Genomic DNA, 24,242 nt, shown 5'->3' with positions numbered 1-24,242 from the left:
GCATAAAAGAAACTATCCAGTACAAGGGTGAAACAACAGTGTTAATTTTTCTTGTAATTTTAGGTAAAACCATGGAGAAGAAAACTAACAGAATGCATGATTATCGCTTGGCCTTTGAGTTTTTTTTTTAATTTTTTTTAACATTTATTCAAAGGTATCATGCCTTCGTTGAAGGTTGTGTGTCAGGGCTGGTAACCCGGTACGTAAAAATCCACTGCCAATCATTAGTGGAACGGAGTTCCGTTGCGACGACCCCTAACCAGGAAAAGCCGAAAGATACAAACAATTCAAAGGTATCATTTTGATGCACTGTTTTTATAGCTATGGGATGATTTTCATCCCTAATATTTCTGAATGAGCATAGCAAAGGCAAGATTCATATAGGTAATTTACACTAATGCAAAATGCCTTACGTATAATAAGATGTAAATGAGACATTTTGTAAAGTGCTGTATGCCAATGAGGAGTTCTTGCAATTCAATGTCCAATATCTGTGTGGTATACACATTTGATGTTGAAACAAATGCTTCGCCTTTCATATCAAAGTTGCAATCAACAAACTTATCACCAGCCATCCCCTCTGTAGTCTGTCCATATATGCACAAGCAATAACCCGACAGCAAAATGAAACATTTCCACCAATGACCTTTTCAGTAGTAAGTCCATGTATGCAGAAACACTAAAATACAATAAAAAAATTAATTTAAGTAAAGTCAATAATTGTACATCCTTTTAAAATGTTTGGTAGCACATATTCCTTTTTTCTCTTCTTCGCACAACTCCATATTTTATAGTAAATTGCGGATTATTAGCTTAAGTTCAGGGCCATTTACATGTTTAATATGCAAATGTGGTCATTTTTTATTCATCTTTATCTTTATAAATCCTGCTCATGATAAACAAATGTTTAACGGCCCTTATCTGCATATTAGCTGTCCCCATATCACTTATGCCTTAAACATGTTAGATTTTTGCGATAGACAGGAATGTTTAACAAAAAGCCTCCTTATTTTTGTAGTAATCCTGAAAGACTGTGATTTACATAACCATGTAGTTCTGCTCTTCCCAGATTACTGTTACAAAAATGCAAAAGCCTGGACTATAAATACTGGTTATGGACTATCCTAGGTATACTGTTCATATGAGCAGCTTTACCACTTAGAAAAACTTGCTCCCAACCTCTGAAGTATAAGATACTACACATAACTAACAGTAAAACAATGTAAAGTTTGAAATAAAAATACTTTGAAAATGGACAAACAAGAACTCCATACCTGACTGACAAACTAGCACAGTAAGAGATCTGCTATTTCTGCTTAAAGCCCTCTAAAACCAAGATCCTCCCCAGAAAAACAAATTAGACTAAAATATCATTGAGTCATCCATAATGACATGGAAAAGTTAACAATACAAAAAATAAAGGTGACAGAGGAAAAGTAGAAATGGAGATTAGTAATGGAGAAGTTAAAGAAATAGAAACTCAGGTAACGGATTCAGTGTAGAAAATCTAATTCAGAAAGCACCACAACAGGATAGAGCAATGGACATCCAAATTATGGGAAACCAGTGGAATGGGAAGGAATTGGTCAGGTGCCATATGAAGATATTTTGGATCCTTCCACAGGAAACCAGCATAAATGTCCACTTGAAGCTGGACAGCAAGGGAAGGAACAGGAAATTAACCTAGTCTATGTTGAGGAGTGATAGGGCAGTCAGTTCCGTATGACAGAGCAACGGATAGCACAGGATGAAACAGAAGAGAATGTTCCACAAAAAGATGCTATAGAATTCTATAGAATGCCCGCAGGAAATGGAAAACAAAAAAATGTGTCCTCAGTTTAGAAGAAAATGAGCTAAGAGAAGAGTTGCTTGATTTATTAGAGATAGACATAGTAAGATCAAGGAAAGAAAGACTGCATAAGGTCTATAAAACCCAAAAAAGTCAGATGTTTGATAGAACAAATGAACACAGCAATTAGTACTGTTCATAGATATAAATGTGGTATAACAGAAGTAAACAGGATATATTACTGTGCAGCTAAATTAGTAACAGATAGAATTCTACCACAAGAACACAGAGTAGTGAGGGAAAGGAAGGGGAGAAATTGAATACCATCATGGAAGTATCAAATAGAGAAAGCTATAAAGCAATTAAGACAAGAAGTGTCATTGTTAGAAGAGTATAGAAGAGGGAGCCGATCAATAAAAATACTAGGAAAGATAGATGTGATAAAAGCAATGCGTAGTATTAGAACAGATCAGGATCTATCAAACACTATCGCAAATAAACTAATAATCTCGGCACAGGTGAAAAAACTTAAAAGATACTCAGAGAAATATAAAGGAAAAGTAAAAAATAAGCAATTTATTGATGACCCAAAAAGGTTTATAGACAACTGGGAAACAAGGTGAAAGGAATTGAAAGACAACCAAAAAAAGAAGAAATAGATATATTTTTGAGAAGTATTTATGAAGATCCTGTGGAGCATAACAAAGATGCTAAATGGATAGAAGTAGTAAAAGAAAGAATAAGAAGTTTAAAGGTACAGGATATGAAATGGGATGAAATAACAGCCTGAGAGATTGTAAGTCAAGAAAAGCCTCTAATTGGAAAACTCCAGGCCTAGATGCAGTAACTAACTTCAGGTTAAAACTATTAACATCTTTGCATGAAGCTTTAGCCATGAGTAAGAACTATTTATATGCATACCCCGGACAGACACCAACCTGGCTAACAACAGGAAAAACAATGGTCCTACTTAAGAGTTAACCTGCAAGCTACCCAAAAAATTATACACCAACAACTTGCCTTCCAATTATGTATAACCTATACACTGGAACTGATGCTGACAGAGTTTATAGTCATTTAGTAGAAAACTCAATTATGCCAATAGAACAAAAGGGCAATAAAAGAAAGTCTTATGAAACAAAGGATCATTTGTTGTTAAAGTCATAGTGTAGAACTGTAAAAAGGGGAAGAATCTAAGTATGGCATGGATTGACTACAAAAAAGCATTTGATAGTATCCCACATTCATGCATAAAAGAGTGCTTAAAAATGTATAAGATACACCCTACACTGATAAACTACATTACAGTGACCATGAAACAGTGGCAGGCCACTTTGCAATTAAGCCATGGTAAAGGACAAATTATTATCCCAGGGATAAAAATTTAAAGGGGGATACCCCAGGGTGACACTGTCACTGCTGCTATTCTGTCTTGTCTTTAACCCATTAAGCTATCTACTGAACAGCTTAGGCCATGGCTATAAGGCACCTAGAAAACAACAAAATTTAAAGGCTTCTCATCATCTCTTTGTCAATGATTTAAAACTATATAGCTCATCAGATGTGGAACTAAAAGCACAACTGCAAGTTGTCAAAACTTTTTCAGATGATGCGAGAATGCCATTTGGTCTTGATAAATGTGCAAAAGCAACATTTAAAGCAGGAAAACTGCAGCATCAAGAAAACATCAGTGTGGGACAACAAAGTGATATAAAAGAACTCGAGCAAGAGGGAGTGTATAAATACTTGGGAACTGATATAGGATCAACAATAAAATGAACAAATGTGAATAAAACTTGGTAAGGAATATTTTAAAAGACTTAAAATAATCTTGAAAACAGCGTTAACATCTAGGAACAAAATTCAAGCTATAGATCAATTTGCTCTTCCTTCCCTAACAGTTTTGGAGTGGCTGACTGGCCCCAAAATGTGATGGATAGATTAGACAAGAAAACAAGAAGGGGGCAGCCTTGTACAGAGGGCTCTTTTGAATTACTGTCCAGTCCTCAAACTAAACACTTAAAAATACCCTCATAAATGGTTATTACAGAAAGACAGTAAGCCAGGTAGTTCAAATTTTCAGTCTGTTGTGCTACCTTATGAGAGAAATACATTTGACAAAGATAAAGCAAAATATATTGTCTTAGCTAGCAACCAATCTGATTTGTGGTTAATATAGGGACTTTATTTTTAGTTATTCATTCCAGTCCTTGCACTTTAGTGTGTAAAGAGTACACTTGTGTAATCCTACTAAACGTACCAACAATGCTATCATATATAGTATGTCAGAGGCTACAATAAAACATCTACTTTTGGAAAAGATGGGACTTAAAGGCTGAAACTTGACGATAAGTTATTATACAGTGATTTGAAGTTGACAGGATCAATACTTAATATATTACCTCTATAAACTTAGAAAATTGTTAATATAGTGAATAATGTTGTTTTGCTCCTACACACTCTTCTACAGAATAGATATGAGACTGATAGCTCAAACATTTTGTTAATAGCTAAAGTTTACAACGACAGATTTTAAGGCTACTTTTATAGATATGGAAACTTGGTAGATTAATGTGTTTTGCTTTGGTATGTGGCCCCTGAGGTTTGTGAAGTTTAGGACTCAAGTATCTCACTTTATTTAGTGTCTTGATTACTCAGATTATCCTGAATGTTGTTCATATTAAATGATACACACAACTATTATAGTTATTTTCTTTGATGCAGTCATTTTCTGATCGATACATGACAATGATGCTTTGAGTGCTGAATAGTATATAGTGATTCACATTGCAAGGCCCTGCTGCCCCTGTTGTACAGAATGTAGTAAACAATGTGTGAGTGTACAGTAACACGTCTATAAAATACACAGTACAGTTAGGCTGGATAATTTATGCATGAAAAATATATGTAATTTGAGAAATGGCACAAACAATGATAGAATGCATATTACATCATCATAATGTATCCTGTAAATTTATAGAAAGTCTGAAGGGCATGTTAAGATATAAAGATAAGATACAGAGCACATTTAGTGTTCCCTATAATTATATAAAATGTAATGTATGATAGTGTACTGAGTAACAATGATAAGGCCCACTATAAACTCTATAAATTCAAAGCACAATCTGTAGAAAAGGAAGCTCTGATAACTAATGTTAAATTCCTCTACTGTACTCTTTTGAATATCACAGCAATGCAGATTCATCTGGTGAATAGAAGTTCAATTATGATAGTATATGATTTTTGCCCAGTGGTGAGAAATACATAGAATATTGAGTATAATTAGAATTTATTATATAGCATTCCAGTGTAGAGAATATTGTTAGAATCATCCTGATAGGTGATGATAAGAAGGGTACAGAATGCAGTTACCTGTGCAGGTTGATTGTTTGATATAAAATTTCTGCAGTGATGCAGACATCTAAAATATCATAGAGGAAACAACAGGACTAAATAATTTTGAGAATTTTGTGTATAACAAGATGGGGAAAAAAAGCAGTGACAGATGTGGTCAAGGCACAGACTTTAATAACACTAACTGACTTATAGCTAAATACCACATGATGTTTAAAGGAACCAAAAAAAAGTGGGAGGAGAAAAAATAAGTTTTTGTTTTGTTGTAACAAAATAGTAGACCTATTTTATAAATCCTAGAGAATCATTTAGCCATTTACTATTCTATTACTCTTAAGCATAGACCTAAAACGAATACAAACAGTTCCAGTAATCCCAGAATTAAATCTTGCACCTTAACTTTGAAGCATTGTTACTTTGCTCTTTTTTTAATTTACTAATTTTGTTCAGGTTAGTCTTATTAGGTTCATAGCCTTTTTACAAGGGAGATCTATTTTAGTGTTCATAGTGATTATAAAAATGTAGTTAAGATATAGAGGATTTGATATCCTGTATTATTAGATACTCCTATTTCTGTACCTTAGTCTGGGTTAAAATGAAGAATGAACAGATAATTTGAATATAGTGTTTTATAAATATATTTTTCAGTTGAACAAGTGAATTGCAGACCTTATTTCTTAGGGAAATTACTCTGTCACATATAACGCATATTTAGGACATAAAAATCTGTTAATATACTGATGATGGTTTCATTACTCTCCTCCAGCATATGATAAATAATTAATTTCATATGGTGGACCTTAAACTGCTGCTGTTATTGGCTTGGTGGTTGATTTCAGTAGCATATACTGCTCAGGTTGGGAGTTTGTAACTCCAGGTATGGGTTGGGTTGTTATAGAACTATAACTGTTTACTATTTTTATTGTTCATGTATTTTTATGGTGTTTACTGTATATTCAAAATGTAATCTATTAACTTTCAGATTTTGACAGATTTATTATTTAATAACAGTCTTTTTGATACAGATGGAATGATATGTTTTCATTTACAAAAAATGTTGACAAATGCAAATTCTATTTTCAGAGTATTCAATATGCAATTTTTAAAATGTATATCTTTTAATATTAATTGTCTAAACAATCCTTGTAAGAGGGGAAGTTTATTTAAATATCTGAAACTACACAAATCTCATTTAGTCTTTTTGCAAGAAACACATCTTTTTGAAGAAGACATAGCTAAACTTAAAACTAGTTCCAACTCTGTACTATCTAATACAGAACATTTCCAAAAGAAAAGAGGAGCAGCTATCCTGTGGGGTAATACTTTACCACTTCCCAAGATTATTGATGTTTAATAGATGATAGAGGAATGTTTTGCTCCATTACAATTGAATTTAATAAGTTATTCACTCTTATAAATACCTATTGGATTCCAGGAATTGGATCTAATGCAGTGAAACAGCACTTGATCCAAATGATACATTTATCTAAGAGTAATAATATTCTAGCAGGAGATTTCAACTGTATTTTATCTAACAATGATTCTAAAAGATTTTATAGATGCACACCACTTGAAAGATGGTAATGACTTTACTGAATCTGGCTACTTTTTTTTTTTTTACATATTTCTCACATCAAAATGTTACATACTCTAGAAATGACAAAGTATTCCTTTCAAATTAATTGATCAACAGTTTGGGTAAAGCAAAAGTAATCTCTTGTCCCCTTTCAGACCATAATGCCATAACCATAGAGTTAACAATTAGTACAAACTATATTGTTCAAATTAAAAGAATAGCAGCTTATATAACAAAATTAAATGATTTCAAGGAATTTAGCACCTCTGAGGTTAAAAATTTCATGAAGAAAGTAGAACAAAGAAAATACAAAAACCAAGAACACACATTCACAAAATGGAAGAGTCCTGCTGCCTCCAGGAAAAGAAAGTAGTTTGATTCAGTCACTCCTGTTAGAAACAGACTGCAAAAAAAAATTTTGTATTTCCATAGTGTTATATCTGAATAAATCCACAGCAATCTTGGCACATACAAATCATTATTTATTCATAAAAAATAAGCACTTTTGTTTCATATAAAGAGAGACTTCATCAGATAAAAATGTTAGCACCAAACCTTCCACTTTATATACACCCCCTTTAAAACTGTCAATCATTACAAAAAACATACTAAGATACCCCCATTCCATTTATGATTAAAAATGTCATAAAAAATCCTTTTTTTTATAGCAGCTCTACATAAAATAAAATATATACATATAGCACATGTTTATGTTTAAAAAAATCCATATGCATTAATTCATACTTGAATACTCAAGCAAGTCTTCTCTCCAATGCTTTAAGTTTTAAAATACTACTAATTGAAGCCTGCCCATTCAAACCTGGCCAGCATATAGCATTCAAGCATAGTTGCCAGATCAATTCATGTCTTTCTAATAATAAAGAACATGCTCCATATCCCTTTCATTTAGCTGTAAAGTTTCCAGTACTATAAATTTAAAACAATGTCCTTCATTTTCTGCACAGTGTTTTGACAGGACATTTGTCTCTTTTTTAACTTTAATATCTCTCAGATGTTCATATATATGTGACTTAAGCTTCCTGTTAGCTTTACATATATAAAAACATGCACAACAGCAGCATAAGACAATACACCACCCCTTTCTGACAAATAAGAATATTTTGCTCACAGTTTCACCTTATACCCATTAATGGTTACCTCTGACACCTCTAATACTGATGAACAATATGAGCAAAAACCACACTTTTTCATAGTACCATTGGTCTGTGAAACCACCTGTTTCTCAAACACATTTTTCAGATTCATCCCTTTCCTGTAAACAATAGGTTTTTCAGTAATAAAATCCCTTAAATCTTTGTCAGATTTTAAGACTGATTTTCCAGTTTTTCATCAGTATATTAGATATTTGCCTACTATTAACACAAAATGTGGTGATGAAAGAATTCTTCTACTTCACATCATTACTTTTTTCATTATTACTAAAACTGCCCACAGAGACCAAATCCATATCAGTTGACAAAATTCCTTTCAGGCCTGTAGGGCTTATATTATTTGAATAAACTGGTACCTCTCTCTTACAATGGGTGCAAAATGTCCCCTTTCTCTTTTATTCAGGACCAGTATTATTCCACCTATTAGGGAGCAGGGATAACCATGCTTAAGAAACATACCTATCAGAAGGTCACATTCATCCCACAAAAATTCCATAGTGGACACCATTCTTGCTGCCCTGATGAATTGACCCTTCACCACAGCCCGCATTTGCTTAAAGGGGTGGGTTCTAGAAAAATCTAGTATAGTGTTTGACTATGTTTCTTTTCTAAATATCCTGGAAACAAATCTATTATTTACTCTATCCTTTGATTAAAAACACATCCAGGAATACAATTTCTTGCTCAACTATTGCATGTGTACATTTCAAAAAAGAGATGTACTATTAATATAATCCAAAAATTGAGGAATTAATTATTTAGGGCCATCCCAAATAAAAAACATGTCATCCAAAAAATGTGTATAAAGATGACAGTATTGATGGAACTTTGAATTAAACAAAAACTTATGTTCCCAACATAACATTACAATATTTGCATATACATCACCACATGGTGAACCCATAGCCACCCGTTCACATTGTATATAAAATTATTTCCAAATGTGATGTAGTTATTAAGCAGAACCATGTCCAACAATTGTTGCTGCAAAAAAAAGTTTTGTTTCTGCAGTCTGTTTCTAACATGAGTGACTGAATAAAACTCCTTTTCTTGGAGGCAGCTGGACTCTCATTTTGTGAATGGCTGTTCTTGGTTTTTGTATTAAAAATTTCATCATTATCAATAGTACTTATGACACCACTGAGATTTCTATATGGGATGCACTAAAAACCTATCTTTATGCAAAAAATCATTAATTAGTACCACAAGAAGTGGAAAGAGTAGGATAAAGATTTACTTGATATACAAATAAAACTCGACAAGTTAAAACTTTATAACTTAACAGATAAAAAGAGAAGGAATAAGAAATTAATACTTTAAACAATAAGTATTTCAAAATATTAAATCACAAAACAAAGATTAGTTTGGAGAAATTTAAATGTATACATTTCTCTGCAAATCCTAAATCTATAAATAATGTAGCTAATAAGACCAAAAGGCTTAGTAAACAATCATATTAATGAATTTTTTTCACCTAGAAAAGAAAAAATGTTACAGATGTACATGATATATTGATGGAATTTACAGATTACTTTAATAAGATTAACCAGAAATCAAATATCTAAGTCTTTACTGAAAAATACACTAAATACAAATTATCAAAACTACAAGTTGATTCCTTAGTTAAACCTGCTTCACTTTCTGACATCCAACTTCAAATTAATAACTTAAAACAAAATAAAGCCCCTGGTAACAATGGAATAATTCCTGAAATTTATAAAAAAGTTTATTACATAAAGTCTTTGCTATCTCTCAAGACAAGTTCATTACTCCACCACCTTTGAAATTTACGCTCATTTCTCCCATATTAAAAGCGAATAAAGATCCATCACAAATGCCCCTCTTATAGACCTAATTCTCTTTTAAATGTCGATTATAAAAATGTTCATGCCAATTTATGCTGACAGATTAAAGATATTTCTTCCCTATGTAGTTGATAAGCACCAAACTGTTTTTTTTTTAAATAAAAATAAATGCCTATGACAATATAAAAAGGATTTTAACAATAATTGATTCTGGTAAAAATTTAAGAGAATTTACCTTTAATCAGCTTGAATATAAACTGTGCTTTCGATTCTGTTACCTGGGATTATTCACTCTTTCTTTTAGAACTACATTTTTCTAATAATTTCATTCAGCTTATTTCACATCTTTATAACGGATGTCAAGCTTACATTAAAATAGGTACCTATACCTCACAAAATATAGCTTTTTACTCTGGTGATGGAACCACTGGCTAATAGAACTAGACCCTGATATTGAGGGTTTCAATTTAAGTCATGATGTAGCTCCTAAAATACAGCTTTTTGTAGATATTCTCCTTACCACAAAGGGAAATAATGCCTCCATAACTCCTGTTTTAGGACTAAGGAAATCTCTCAAAGGAATTCAGGTTTATTCTTTAATGATAAAAAACAAAAATACTTCCTATGTACTTTAATAATATTGAATTAGATAGGAAGTTTAATAAATATTTATTGCAATTCATAGGAGCTAACATATTTAGGAATAATATTAACTAAAAGCATTAAAACTTTAATAGACCTTAATTATAATAAGAGTTTAGATTTTATAAAGGGTCATATAAATAAATGGAGTAAACTTCCCTTTACAATGGAGGAGAGACTCTCTATTATTAAAATGATAATATTACCAAAAAATCAATATGTTGTTCAATCACTATCCTTACTACCACCTAAAGCCCTTATGAATGAATTTAATTCATTAATTTTAAAGTTCTTATGGTTTCCAAATAAACCTAGAGTGGCCTTAACTCATCATTTGAGAGATTGGTCTAGTGGTGGAATAGGTTTATCCGACTTGGAACTATATTAAATTTTCACCATTATTAAATCTATATTCTTGTTAACTGATGCACATTACACAGCCAAATGGAAGAAATTCTTAGAAATCTTATCTTTTAATTCATGTAATAAAGCCAACTCTCATAAATTATTAATTCTGAATAATCCATTTGTTTGGTTGTTAAAATACTTTTTAATTACACACAACTCTCAAACATACATATCTCACTATATATTACTTATGCTAAACATTTTCAGAAATTTTATTTACAAAAGACCAGACTATAAGGCCTAGAACTTCCTTTTATCTCCTACTGCTTTTACACAAGGAACTATGACTTCTTCTGATTTTACAGAAATAAGGATATTCAAGGATAAGAATTTAGTTTATTGGTTTCAACTGCTGACAAATGATAGTTTGAAATCTGTAGGCTATTTAATCCATGAATGGTATCCATAGATAAAAGTTATGGCTAGAAATACAAGTCTGTAGACAATTTGTGTCTAATAAAATAGACAATGTCACCCAGTACAAAGGTCAACATTCCTAAGTTATTCAGCTTTATGGCCTTATCCCTACAACATTTCCTAATAATGGCAAGCTTTCACAAATATATAAAATTATTAGAGATGAAACAAGAAGTTATTTAGAAAGTTACTGGAACTATTTCCTTAGTTAACAATAACACACCTAAAGCTCAAGACAAGAAAACAATATTAGAGTCATCTAAATTGACTACTTCCTCTCTTAAATGGAGATTGTTTTCCTGGAAATTTATGAACAGATCCTTTCTAACACCTCATGTAATGGGGAAATTAACAAAAGAGACAGGACATGCTGGAGATGTAAAATGGAAAAAAAGGCTGCCTTGGTCTCATATGTTTTTTTATTGCATTCTTCTTAAAACTTATGGGGATAAACAATTTTCTTCAGGCTTTATTTTCAGACAATTAATTCTATATAAATCATTGGTTTTATCCTGCTTGTGTAAAAAATTTGAAATACCCCCTGGTGTGGTCTATTTTAACTATTGCTAGAAAGGTCATGAACAGAAATTGGAAATCTTATATGTCAGCTTTCTCAGAATTTAAGACCATTCTTACTGATCTATGTAATTTGTAATTGCTGACCAGTAAATCAAGATCCATCAGAAATACTTCCTCATTTAACATGTGGTATAAGTTAAACATTTTATTAGCTAAAGGGTCTGTTCATATATGAAATTATTCCATGTATTCTAAGGTTTAATATGTTTTTTTTTATATAGTGGCCACCTTTGTAAATACTTTAGTTTGTTTTTCTTTTTTTGCCAGTCATTTTCTTCTATTGTTGGATTTTCTGTAAGCATTGTATGTAATAGATTTTTATATTTGGAAATTAATAAACTTGTTTTTAAAAATAAATAAATAAATGAATAAATAAAATGAGTATGTTTAAAGCAAAACAAGTATGTCTGAAGCAAAATGAGCATGTTTAGAGTAAAATGAGCACAAGAAAAGAACAATGGGCATGAAAATAGATTAAACGAGCAAAACAAATATAATAAGGGCAAAAAGGGCACATCAAGTGTAAATAAAGCAGGGTGACTGCATGTTTTTTGGCCAGGTGTTGTGGTTTGGCATAACTATGACTTTGTATTGTATCGAGGGCATAACTAGAGTTATTCTAAGTATTTCAAAGTATGTAAAAGTGCTTACAGTGTGTGCTTATTACTGTAGATGTATTCGGAAGAGTTTGTGTGCAAAGTGCAACTATTTCATGAAGTACTGTCAAAGTATAGCCATTTTGAAAAATTGTTTTTGCTGAGTGTATCTATTCGCTAAGTGCCACCATTACAGAGTGTTTTTTGCACTGTAAAGAATTGCCTATCAAGGTACCGCCATTTTGGGGAAATTTCAGTGTGCTGTGTACATTGTGTGATTTCTTGAAATATAGTAATTTCAAAGGTATTAGAGTGCCCAAGAGACTTCTTTTGCAAAGTTCAGTTATACAGAAGCTTGTTGTGCTGTTGGGCAAAGTTACAAACACTGGCAAAAATTTCTGGCGTATGTGTTTGTGCGTATTTGCAAAACCCTTCACTGGTATGTGTTAATATGGCAAATGGATTTCAAAAACCCTTACCAGTCGTATTTGATTAAAATATTGCAGAGAATTGTTGAATATTTGAGCAAGAGTGCAATATTTTTATACAAGCAGCTTATTCAGATAAAGATGCATGCACCAAGGAATTCATTTTGCTAAACCTAGCTGGGTCAGAGGCCATTGAAAGAGAGCATTCATTTGTGTATACACCAGCAGTATATAAGAGAGAAGGTGAAAATAATCATATTGTTGTACAGGCTGAATCAATGGAAGACCCCAAGAGTTTGAAACACAAATTCAGAGACTTGTATAACCCAAGACAAATATTACATTCAAGAGGCATTTGTTTTTCATGAGAGATCAGAAACTAGGGGAAACTTTTACAGCTTATATAACTGACCTTAGAAATAAAGCCAAAATGTGTTGGTTTGGTAACTTAAAAGATGAGGTAATAAAAGACAGGCTCATATGTGGTATTAATAGTGCTGCTGTGAGAAAGATTTTCTTTCATGATAATGATTTAACATTGAAGAAAGCCATAGAAGTTTGTCAAATCCATGACGTTACAGAAAACCACACAAGTATGCTTGCAAGTGACAAGAGCATGGTTTCAGCAGGTTCCAGAGCAAATGCTGGTAGCATGCAACACATGGCAAACAGAATTAGGCCTTAGCACATGGCAGCCACAGCCCCTGATGGTTCATCAGGGAAAGCACATAGTTTTCCAGCAAGTGCTAAGACTAGATCAGTTAAAGGAGCATGCTCAGTGCAGTACAAATGTGAATTAGCAAAACCCAAGTCCAGCTTTATTGTGAACTGTCACAATTATGATGCCAAACATGAGTCTAGAAGGGAGAAATGCTGATCTTTTGGTCAGAAATGTCACAAGTGTAAAAAATGGAACCATTTTCAAAGGTTTTGCAAATCAAGCAAACCCCCAAGGTTATAAAGAAGGGTCACTCAAAAAGCCATCTGATCAGGTAGAGTTGCAGCAGTCCACTTTCTATGTAGATGGTGTATCAGTAAATGGTGAGAGAGTTGATGCAGTCAATTTATTGGCAAAGAGGCAAGTGTTTTGTACATTCCAGATCAATGGTAAATCCACAGAGCTTTAATTAGACATTGGTTTGAAGTGTAATGCTATATCAGCAAACATGTTTGCTAAAGTGAGAACTAATGAGCAAGACAATGCAGCCAGTAGTGCAAAACTTGTTTATGGAGGTGAAGAAATTCAAATTGAAGGCTCAGTGATTTTTTTCATGTTATTTGGCTAAGAGCTCTTAAAGCTTGTTATTGTATGTAGCTTGAAGACCTGTGTAGTCATTAATGGGTTTCAAGGGCAGTCTGAGAATGAATCTGCTTTCTTTTACTAAAGAAGTTCATCAAAGAAGTGCATATCCTAGTTCCAATTTTTCTGAAGCCATTTTCTCAGAGTAAGGTGAGTTTTCAGTGACAAGTTGGGCAAACTTTCAATTGTGTACTCCATGAAGTTAGACCCAGAGGTTACTCCAGTAGTCAGACCAGCAGGAAAAGTTTCAACAGCTGTGCAGGTTAAAGTTAAGGCCCAGATAGATACAAATGGTACAGCAAGGTGTAATTTGTCCAGTTACAGAACCTACTGAATGGGTGTCGTCCATGGTAGCAACTCACAAAAAAAGGCTCAGAGGAAATCAGAATATTTATTGACCCAAGTGATCTGAACAAAGCATTGAAGAGACTGCATCATCCAATGCTTACAGTCAAAGAGGTCACAGCTGTAATGCTGAATGCCACTGTGTTTTCTATCTTGGATGCAAAAAGTTCATTTTGGCAAGTGCTGCTTGACCACAAATCCTTATTACTAACCATTGTTGATAATGGTTTGACAGATATAGATTCCTAAGGATGCTATTTGGAATAAATTATGCAAGTGAAGTCTTCCTGTGTGCAATGGAGCAAATTTATTTGGGTTATGCTTGTGCCATAATAGTAGATGATTTATTGGTCAGAGGCAATGGTGAAGCAGAGCTTGACAGAAATCTAAAGAGATTTCTAGACAGAGCACATGCATGTGATGCTTCAAAATTTAGTCTTGGTGCAGTTATCCTTCAAGAGGGCAGACCAGTAGCCTATGCATCTATAACACTTACCCAAACTGAAATGCAATATGCTCAAGCTGAGAAATAACTTTTGGCAATAGTATCTGCATGTTCCATGTTTCATGATTATATCTATGGTCAAGCTATTCAGACAGAAACTGATCACCAACCTCTACTCACTATTCTAAAGACATCTGTGCACTCCAGCAAGATTACAAAGAATGATGCTCAAATTGCAGAAGTACAACTTCAAAATGGTCTATTTGAAAGGCAAACTACTTTATCTGGCTGATACCTTATCCAGATCACCCAGAAATATGATGGAACAGCTTGATGCAGAGAATTTTGAACTTGACATGATGGCAGTGAGTAATTTCTCTACCACTAGACTTGAAGAGCTGAGAACAAGTACTGATCCAATTTTGCAAAAGCTCAATCACTACTTTAATGTTGGATGGCCATCAAAGCAATCTAGTGTACCACCTGAAGTGCAAACCTATTTTCCTTACAGAAATGAAATGTTGACAGAAGATGGTATTATTTTTCAAAGGTCCTAAAATTGCTGTACCTGCTTCCTTATAACAAGAATATATCCAGATTTTGCATTATGGTCTCTCAGGTTCTGCATCCACTAAGAGAAGAGCAAGAGAACTAGTATTTTGGCCTCCATTACTGAAATCCATTGATAAAGTACTTTCTTCTTGTTCAGTATGCAATAGTACTAAACCACATTTGCAAACAGAACCACTTCAGCTAAGTCAAATCCCTAAACTACCTTGGTCAACAGTAGCCACTGATATCTTTGAGTGAGACAATCAACACTACTTAGTATTGGTAGACTCTTGTTCAAACTTTGTTGAGACTGATGAACAAAAAGCTGTAATGACAGAACGGCAAACCGAACTACTAAAACTGGAGTTTAATGATGTGAAGCGCTTTTTGTTTGCCTTCTTAGGCAAACTTCTTCAGACAATGATACATTGTAAAGAATAGTCCTCATTAAATAACACAGAACAATTAAAAACTGCTGTTAGCAATTAAAACTGCTACTAGCAATTTAAGCTCAAGCTAACCTTTTCTGGGTTCTACATTTAAAGTCAAATGGACCCAACATCGAAGACTCAGACATAATTATAAATACAACTATAAATATCATACCATAATTAAATACACAGAATGAAAAACATGTATATACAAAATGTTAACCTATATTCTTAAATATATAAAAAAGTAAAAAATCAACAACTACTAACAAACTAGGATTTTGTAAAATAACAAAATAAATGTATAATGTAAATGCTGCTATCTTCAGCAAAAATTATGAATTATGAACAATATTAACATTTTAACCCAGAAATATTAAAAATGTTAAAAGATCAATCATCTTTTCAGGCTCAACAATTTAAGAACACTTGAAATGGAACAATAATCATTTAAACCAGGGAAATGGTATGCGTTAAGCCTTATCTGCCAGAATAACTCGTGTTCTTCTAATCTGAATTGTATCGGGCCACCCCTGGTGTCTTGGCTAACCTGCTCGATGACTATAAATTTGAAATTATGATCAGGAAAGGCAAGTACATGTTTGGCCAATGCGTTGTCTAATTTCTCCTTCTTTATAGCGTAGATGTGTTCGTATATACGTTCACGGAGCTTCAGCTCCATCTTACCTACATAAAACGCTAAACAGTTTTGGCATAAAGCTAAATAGATTAGCATAGTAGAATTACAATTTGATCTACACTTTAGCTTAAATTCTCGGTTGTGCACTTTGAACCTATTAGATTCAATAATATATTTACAATAGTTGCACGCCTGGCATTTGAACATGCCAAAAGCCCTAGACTGCAGACATTTTTGATGTTCAAACATTGCTTATAAATTGTTGGCTTTCCTATATGTAATTTGAGGACTAGACCCCAACTTCGTAAAAACATTCGGATCTACTTTAAATAAATCCCAGTTTTTCTTGATAATATTCCAACAATTAATACTATCAATATTAAAGGTAGTAATAAATCTAAGAGATAGTGTAGTGTCACGAGGAACAAGGGAATGACTCGCCAAATTATTGTCAGAAACCAAAACAGTAACTTGGTCATGAAGGTTCCTGACTTGTAATAGTGGCATATAGAAGACTGACTTACTACCTAATTTAACATCCACTACTGTTATTACTAAGTTGAAACTTCATTTCTCAGTCCATGTTACAAAGTTATTTCTGATAATGGTACTCGATTTACTAGTCAGTTATGTCAGAAATTTGCAAGAGAATGGGACTTTGTACATATTACTAGCAGTCCGGAATATCCACAATCAAATGGACTAGCTGAACGTGCAGTGCAGACTGCAAAGCAATTACTCGAAAGGTCAAAGCATAACAATACTGAAACATAACAATAAACTTGGCTCAATTGCTGAAAGGCTTCCATCCAGGCAAATCAGAATAAAGTTACCTATTATTTCCAGTTTATTGAAACCTAAAGCTAAGAACAGAACCATCAAGGTTCAATTATTCAAGAACCATTCTATCCGGAAGTCCAGTTATGATAAATCGAGCAAATCTTTTCATCTACTGAGGGAAGGACAGGCAGTGAGAAATGAAATTTGGAACAGACAAAAGTTGTCACAGGACATCTTTAGTAGTGGGGGGGCTGGGATATAAGAAAATGGTACGTAAGATGGTAATGAGTTTGATGGGAGTGGTCAAGAAAGGGTAAAAAAGGATGGAAGCTGATGGAGGAAGTGAGATAGGTTTGGGGATGGGCCCTGTAGGCTTTTTGGGTAGGTTTTAGTTGTTGGGAGTCACATTTGGTGTGACCTTGTTGAAGTAGGATCACATGCTAGATGACCTGAGGAGAGTAAGGTAGGCCTTGGGTGGTTTATGCAGGCAACAAGGTAAGATCAGTTACTGGTTTATTGCAAGGAATGGGATGGAAGATGTAGGTATCGAATTTTTTTTTTTTTTGCTGCTTTGGTGAGACAGGGTTTGATGCAGAGGTCCTAGGGCTCATAGGTAAGGGAAGGTCAGCAAGAATGTGGTGTGGTTTGACTAGTAGTTCCCCAGTAGCTTACTGCGATGAGATATGCTCTGTTGCCTCCCTTTAAGGTTCTTTGGAATGCATTGGTGGTTTAGGGTAGGTGATTTTATGGAGTTCAGTTATTCAGTGGTCTGAGGGTTGGATGAGGCAGCACGGCCTTCAGGGGTGCCCAGTTGATGTGTGGTGTTCATTGGTGGTTGGCTTTGCAGTGGTTTGTTGTGTTATAAGTGTTTTCTATGTGTCGGGTTCATGCTTGGAGTCCTTGCATTGGTTTGTGGGATCTTTTCTGTATGCAGGATCTTTTTCCCAGTTTTCATTGATGGTTGTGGTTTCATGACTTTTCACGGGCCATTAACGGCTATCCACACATGTGCAAAATCTGAGGGTAATGCTACTCAATGCTAGAAGTCTAAACCTCAAAATGCACTCGCTCGAGTCACTCCTTAAAATGGAGAACATGGACATCTGTGCAGTGATGGAGACCCGGTTCAAATCTCCAGAGAGCACCCCTGCATTACCAGGCTATAATTCATACGACACCTTTCAGCCACCTAACCCGGACCGAAACACTAAAGGCGGAGGCGTGTCCGTATTCATTAAGGATGTCCACACAACCAAGCTAGTTGCTCAGCATAATGCATCTGAAATTATCCAAGTGCAACTAACTCTGGGTAAGACCCCAATCCAAATTGTAGCTTGTTACAGACACCCCACCATGCCCCAGGATTTCCATTCCTCTTTCCTTGATACACTGAAAAATATTAGGGTACAACTCAACACCCTAATAATGGGTGATTTCAACTAACCCACCATTAACTGGGAAAACTACTCATGTACCAACTCATTTGCTCAACATTTTCTAGAATTCATAAATTCCAACACCTTGGATCAACTTATCCACACCCCCACCAGGGGCAGAAATATCCTTGACCTGGTCATTTCCAACATGTGAGACCGATGCTCCACACCAGAGGCCAATTCCTCATTGGTCAGATCCGACCACAAGATAATCACCCTAGACATCCACATCCCATCCCCACCCCCCCATTAGGGAAACAACCGTAAAGAATTTCTCCAAAAACAACTTCACGCTTCTTAAGACAGAAGTGGCAAACTTCACGACACCCATGCAGATGGACAATAGAGGTACAACTGCTGAATCCTACACAGATACACTTTATAAGCACTTACATGAGTGCATGGATCGTGCTATCCCTAACAGAACCAACATGCTATCCTCCAAAAAAAGGAAGCCAATCTGGTGGTCTTCTGCCATAAACAAACTCTACAACAGAAGATAGAAACTGTTGCAAAAAAGAGTAAAATCCCATGATTGAAGGAACTCCCTGGTCAGCCTCAGTAAGATGCTGGGATCCCTCATAAAATCCTCCAAAGCTAGCTATGAAAAGAAAATCGCCACTGATTCTAAAGACAACCACAAAGCATTATATAGCTATGTCAAGAATCTTAATGGCAACACTCAGATCTGCTCTGAGTTACAGCACAATGGCACTAAATATACAGAACCAACTGATATTGCTAACATCCTGATAGATAGGTTCAGTGCTAACTTTACCCCCCTCTCACCCTCACCCCCCACTCACCCCCTAAAGGGCTCATCTCTATACCGGAAGAATGCAAAGTTCCTGTAATCACGGCTGCACAGGTAAAAACCTCACTCTTCAAAGCCGAGAACACAGCATCAATGGGACCTGACAACATCCCAGGCTGCATTCTACATGGACTACAGAATGAACTGGCACCCCACCTAAGTATCATGTTCAATCATAGCCTCACCTCATGCTTTCTGCCCATTGAATGGTGCATTGAAACAGTTATCCCACTCCACAAAGGGGGAGCCATGACAGACCCCGGGAACTACCGCCCCATTAGCCTGATGAGCCTGGTCTGCAAGGCCATGGAATGTATCATCATGGAACTCATAAACAAAGACATTGGTAATCTCCAAACTCTGGTCCCCACACAGTTCGGGTTTTAAAAGGCAGATCATGTCTCCTAAACCTGATGGACTTCTTTGAAGCAGTCACCAAAGCCATAGATGAGGGTAAGATGGTTCACACAGCCTATCTAGATCTCTCCTGGCACCATCCCCCACTCTGGAATTATAGATAAACTCACTAAACTAGGTATAAATCCCTAGGTTGCAAGATGGGTTGCCAACTGGCTTACTGACAGAACCCACACTGTAAAAGTTGCAGACTCCAAATCTGCCTTCAGACCAGTGACAAGTGGAGTACCACAGGGTTCAGTCCTGGGTCCTCTCCTGTTTGGTATCTACTTCTCTGAAGTACAGGTTAACACAGAAGGTCTTTGGCTAACTAAGTTCGCAGATGACTGCAAACTAGGAGCCATAATCTAAACTTCTAATGATGTGGACATCCTACAAAAGGGCCTCACTGAGACAAATGCCTGGTGTCAAAGCCATAGCCTCAAGCTCAATGCCAAAAAGTGCATTGTCATCCCCTTTGGTAAAAACTCTGTACCCATGAAATACCACATAGGCGGTAGTCTATGTAACACTGAAAGTGTGATAAGAGATCTTGGGATACAGGTGGACAGTGGTCTCTTCTTTGATAATCACATCACCACAGTGGTTAGGAAATCCTTCTATGTGGCACACCTCATTACAAAAGGTTTCTCATCCAGAAGAAGAGATGTCATTGTTCCCCTCTACTCATCACTCATTAGACCAATTATAGAGTACAACATCCCTTTGGGTATGTACCTCACAAGACATCTACAACAACTGGAAAGGCCACAGAAATACCTCACAAAGAGGATTACTGGCCTCAAACAGATGCCCTACACAGATGGATTCAAAAAACTCCAGCTTTACTCCCTCACATATTGCCTACTCAGAGGCGATCTCTGCCTAACATACAAAGCTATGTCAAACCCAGAGCTGTTGGACATGCTCCACAAAGAAATCCCAATCCCTCCAAGCTACATGCTTTAGGGACCTAAACTTTGTCACCGCAATAAACAGAACATGCTGGAGGTATAGAGTCCTGTCCCAGAGACTTCCCATACTCTGGAACAGACTACCTATCTATGTCAAACAGAGCTCCTCATTAGCACTCTTCAAGAAAAATCTTGATGATTGGATGGGAAATAGGAAATGCACCTCGGGGATCACTTCTGTGGTTCTGACTGACAGGGGCACAGGAAAATAATTTTTGTGGGTGGGGAAAGCTAGGGTATCTTTTTGGCTAGGCTTATATAGGTCCTAGGGCCAATAGCCTAGTACCTGCCTATGAACCTATTCTGTGTGTAGGGTTCACGTTCGGATTTCTTTTAATGTCTTTGAGGTATTTTCTCTGTGTAGGGTTTTCATTGGTGGTGGTGTGGTTTCGCAGCCTAAATATATAATAATAATAAATAAATATTTTTATATTTTTCCATGTTAGTGGGAGTAAGGAAAAGATTTGCGGGTCAGTCATTAAGCGGTGCTGGTCATTGTGGGGTTTGCAGTTTGGCTTTTTGTCCCTGGTGGGGTTTGTGGTATGGGCAGCATGGCAGCAGTATTGTAGGCACTATCAACTGACAGGGAATGCATGCATGCGTGGTAGCACTGTGGAGAGAAATAAAACAGGATAGCTTATAGACAACCTGGAGCAGCAAACTAAGTCAAGGCTGGGGTTAGTTGGGCAGCTGCTGTCAGTTCAGAAGACTTTGTGGTACATTGCTGTGATTATAGGGTACAAGGTCCTGGGTTCAAGACCTGCAAAAGCCATTTATTTTCAGTGCAGCTCACGTACTTGGGGTGGTTGTCGGGACTGGAGTGTTAGGGCAGTATATCCCAGGGCCATTTAATGTAAGAGACTGCTATTAGCCATCTAGTACATTGGGCACTCCTTAACGTTTATAGCCCTTAAATTTAGAACAGAAGGTATTTTTTTCTCACTTTCCCTTTGCACTTACAATTGTCTATTTGTTTTTCAGACAGTGAATTGGAGACCATGGCAGAGGCACATTCGATGAGGCAGAAATGAGCGAGTATAGTGGCACAAGCAGAGGATTTGTTTTGGGAGATGCCGGAAGCAGTTGCCACAATTTCCACGCAGGGTCCAAAGATGAGGAAGAGGCAACAGACAGCAATCAGTGCAAGATCAGCTAAAGCCAAGAGATCAGGACAGACAAGAATTGTTGAAGAGAGGGCAACGGAGGTTGAGACACCAGTGCAACATACCTTCAGCCTCGACAGGTAATGATTTATTAGACCCTGTGGGGGTGGAAGCTGAAGGACAAGTAGTGGGGAGTGATTGGGGTTGGGTGGGAGTATGCAAGGTAGAGTTAATAGAGGGTTCAGGGTGTAGATGTATGCATGGCTGTTGATGTGGGTTTATAGGCTTTAGCGGGTCATGATTTCAGTTTCAGCAATACTCTTTCCATGTTGGAAGAGGATGGGGAACCTTGTTTAGATGAGGTAGGGTCAGACTTTAGGACTCGGCCGGGGGACTTGTTTGATGACACAGGCTTTAGTGCAGGAGGGTGCTCCAATCCTTTTAACTCCTCAGATATCACTTGCAGTGAAGGATAAGATTTGGAAAGGGGAGTTTGTAGATATTTTTGATTTGACTGATGCAGATGGGGTACAGTGTTTGATGGAGGCCAAGACGGCAAATGGGAAGGACCTTTTGGCAGCATTAGGTCACAGGCATGTGGGTACATTTTGGCAAAGTACATGGGAAAATTGGGTCTGGGGCTTTATATATTGTATGGCAGTGTGGTCGAAGAGGGACAATTCTTTGGTCCTTCCCTTCCTAGCATACTTTTTGACTATACAGGAGGCACAAAGGTTATGACCAGGTAATGCATGGCTTTGGTCTGATCAAAAGTTCCATAAAAGAAAGGCAACTGACAAATTCGTGCATTGGGAAGTTAGACATCCTGATATTTGGTTGTTGACCATGATGGACAGCTTGGGATGGGTAACAGAATGAGCAGGCCAGCAGAAGGGGGTGCTGGGGTTTGTTTGGAATTTAATGCAGGAAGATGTTCATGGAGAGGTTGCAGATTCTCCCATGCTTGCTCTAAGTGTATGAGTACACATTCAGTGACCCAATGTGTTAGGCAAAAGCCAGTTTGGGGGCCAGGTGTCTTACTTTTTGGGTCAGAGAGGATGGAGTGGCCCACTCATGGAACTACAAGGGGCACATGGTAGGGGCAATTTTCATGGTCAAAGGGAGGGCCCTTTTGAGGAACTAGGGGGTGCCCAGGTGACCCATTCACCTATTAAGGTAGAGGATTTGAGGAAGTTGCTGGTACAGTATCCACTGCCAGCAGTGGCCGGAGAACTGGTTGAGGGTTTTTCAAGGGGCTTTTCAATTAAGTCTACTTTGGTGGGTGATAGTAAGGTGGGGAAAATTTTGAAGTCAGTACAGGGGAGGGAGGATGTCCTGAGAGCATTGATTGACAAGGAATGTCAGGTGGGTAGATTGTTGGGCCCATTTGATTGTCCACCATTTGCCCAATTAAAGTGTCACCTTTGGGTTTGATGCCCAAGAAGAGGCCAGGTGAGTTTCGCTTAATACATCATTTATCTATTCCAGAAGGCTATTCCATTAATGATTTCATCCCTGGGGAAGAAGTTAGAGTGGTGTATGCTTTTCTAGATAATGTGGTCCGTCCGCATCATTAGAAATTTTGAGGATCCTTGGCTGGTTAAGGTAGATATTAAGTCGGCTTTTCATATGCTGCCAGTGCAGGAGGAGGAGGATTAGCCTTTACTGGGCATGGTAGTGGGGGATAGTTTCTATTTTGACACAGTGATGCCAATGGGATGTGCAGTGGCCTGTTCTACCTTTGAAAAGTTTAGCACAGCGTTACACTGGATATGGCAAGAGAGGGTGGAACGGCAGAGAGCAGTACGTTATCTAGATGACTTTTTGCTAGTGGGTGAGGGGAGAGAGGGTGGACAGGTGGCAATGGGTGAATTTCTGGGGATGTGTGAGGAATTGGGGATGCCAATTGCTAAACATAAGTTGGAGGGTCCAGCAAAGGTGTTAGACTTCTTGTGTTTGAATTTGGATGCAGGCAAAGGTTTATTTCATTTACTAGGGACAAATGTGGTGTCTCTACAGGAAAAAAATCATGTTGCTACAGTCCAAGAGCAAAATCCAGGTGAGAGATGCGATGGAGTTATTGGGGTTGATGACTTTTGCTTGCAGGGCAGTTCATCCTGGACATATGTTTTGTAGGTGGGTGGCATTTCTGTTGAAAGGAAGGAAGAGTAAAGCACCATAGGGTAAGGGTTTGTAAATTAGCATGTGAGGACTTAGCATTGCGGTCTCAATTTTTGCATCAGTTTAATGGGATCCCATT

The sequence above is a fragment of the Protopterus annectens genome, chromosome 9.part0 (assembly GCF_019279795.1).
Source record: "Protopterus annectens isolate FY-2018-M chromosome 9.part0, PAN1.0, whole genome shotgun sequence".
NCBI classification, from domain to species: domain Eukaryota; kingdom Metazoa; phylum Chordata; order Ceratodontiformes; family Protopteridae; genus Protopterus; species Protopterus annectens.
This window is presented reverse-complemented; position numbering follows the sequence as displayed.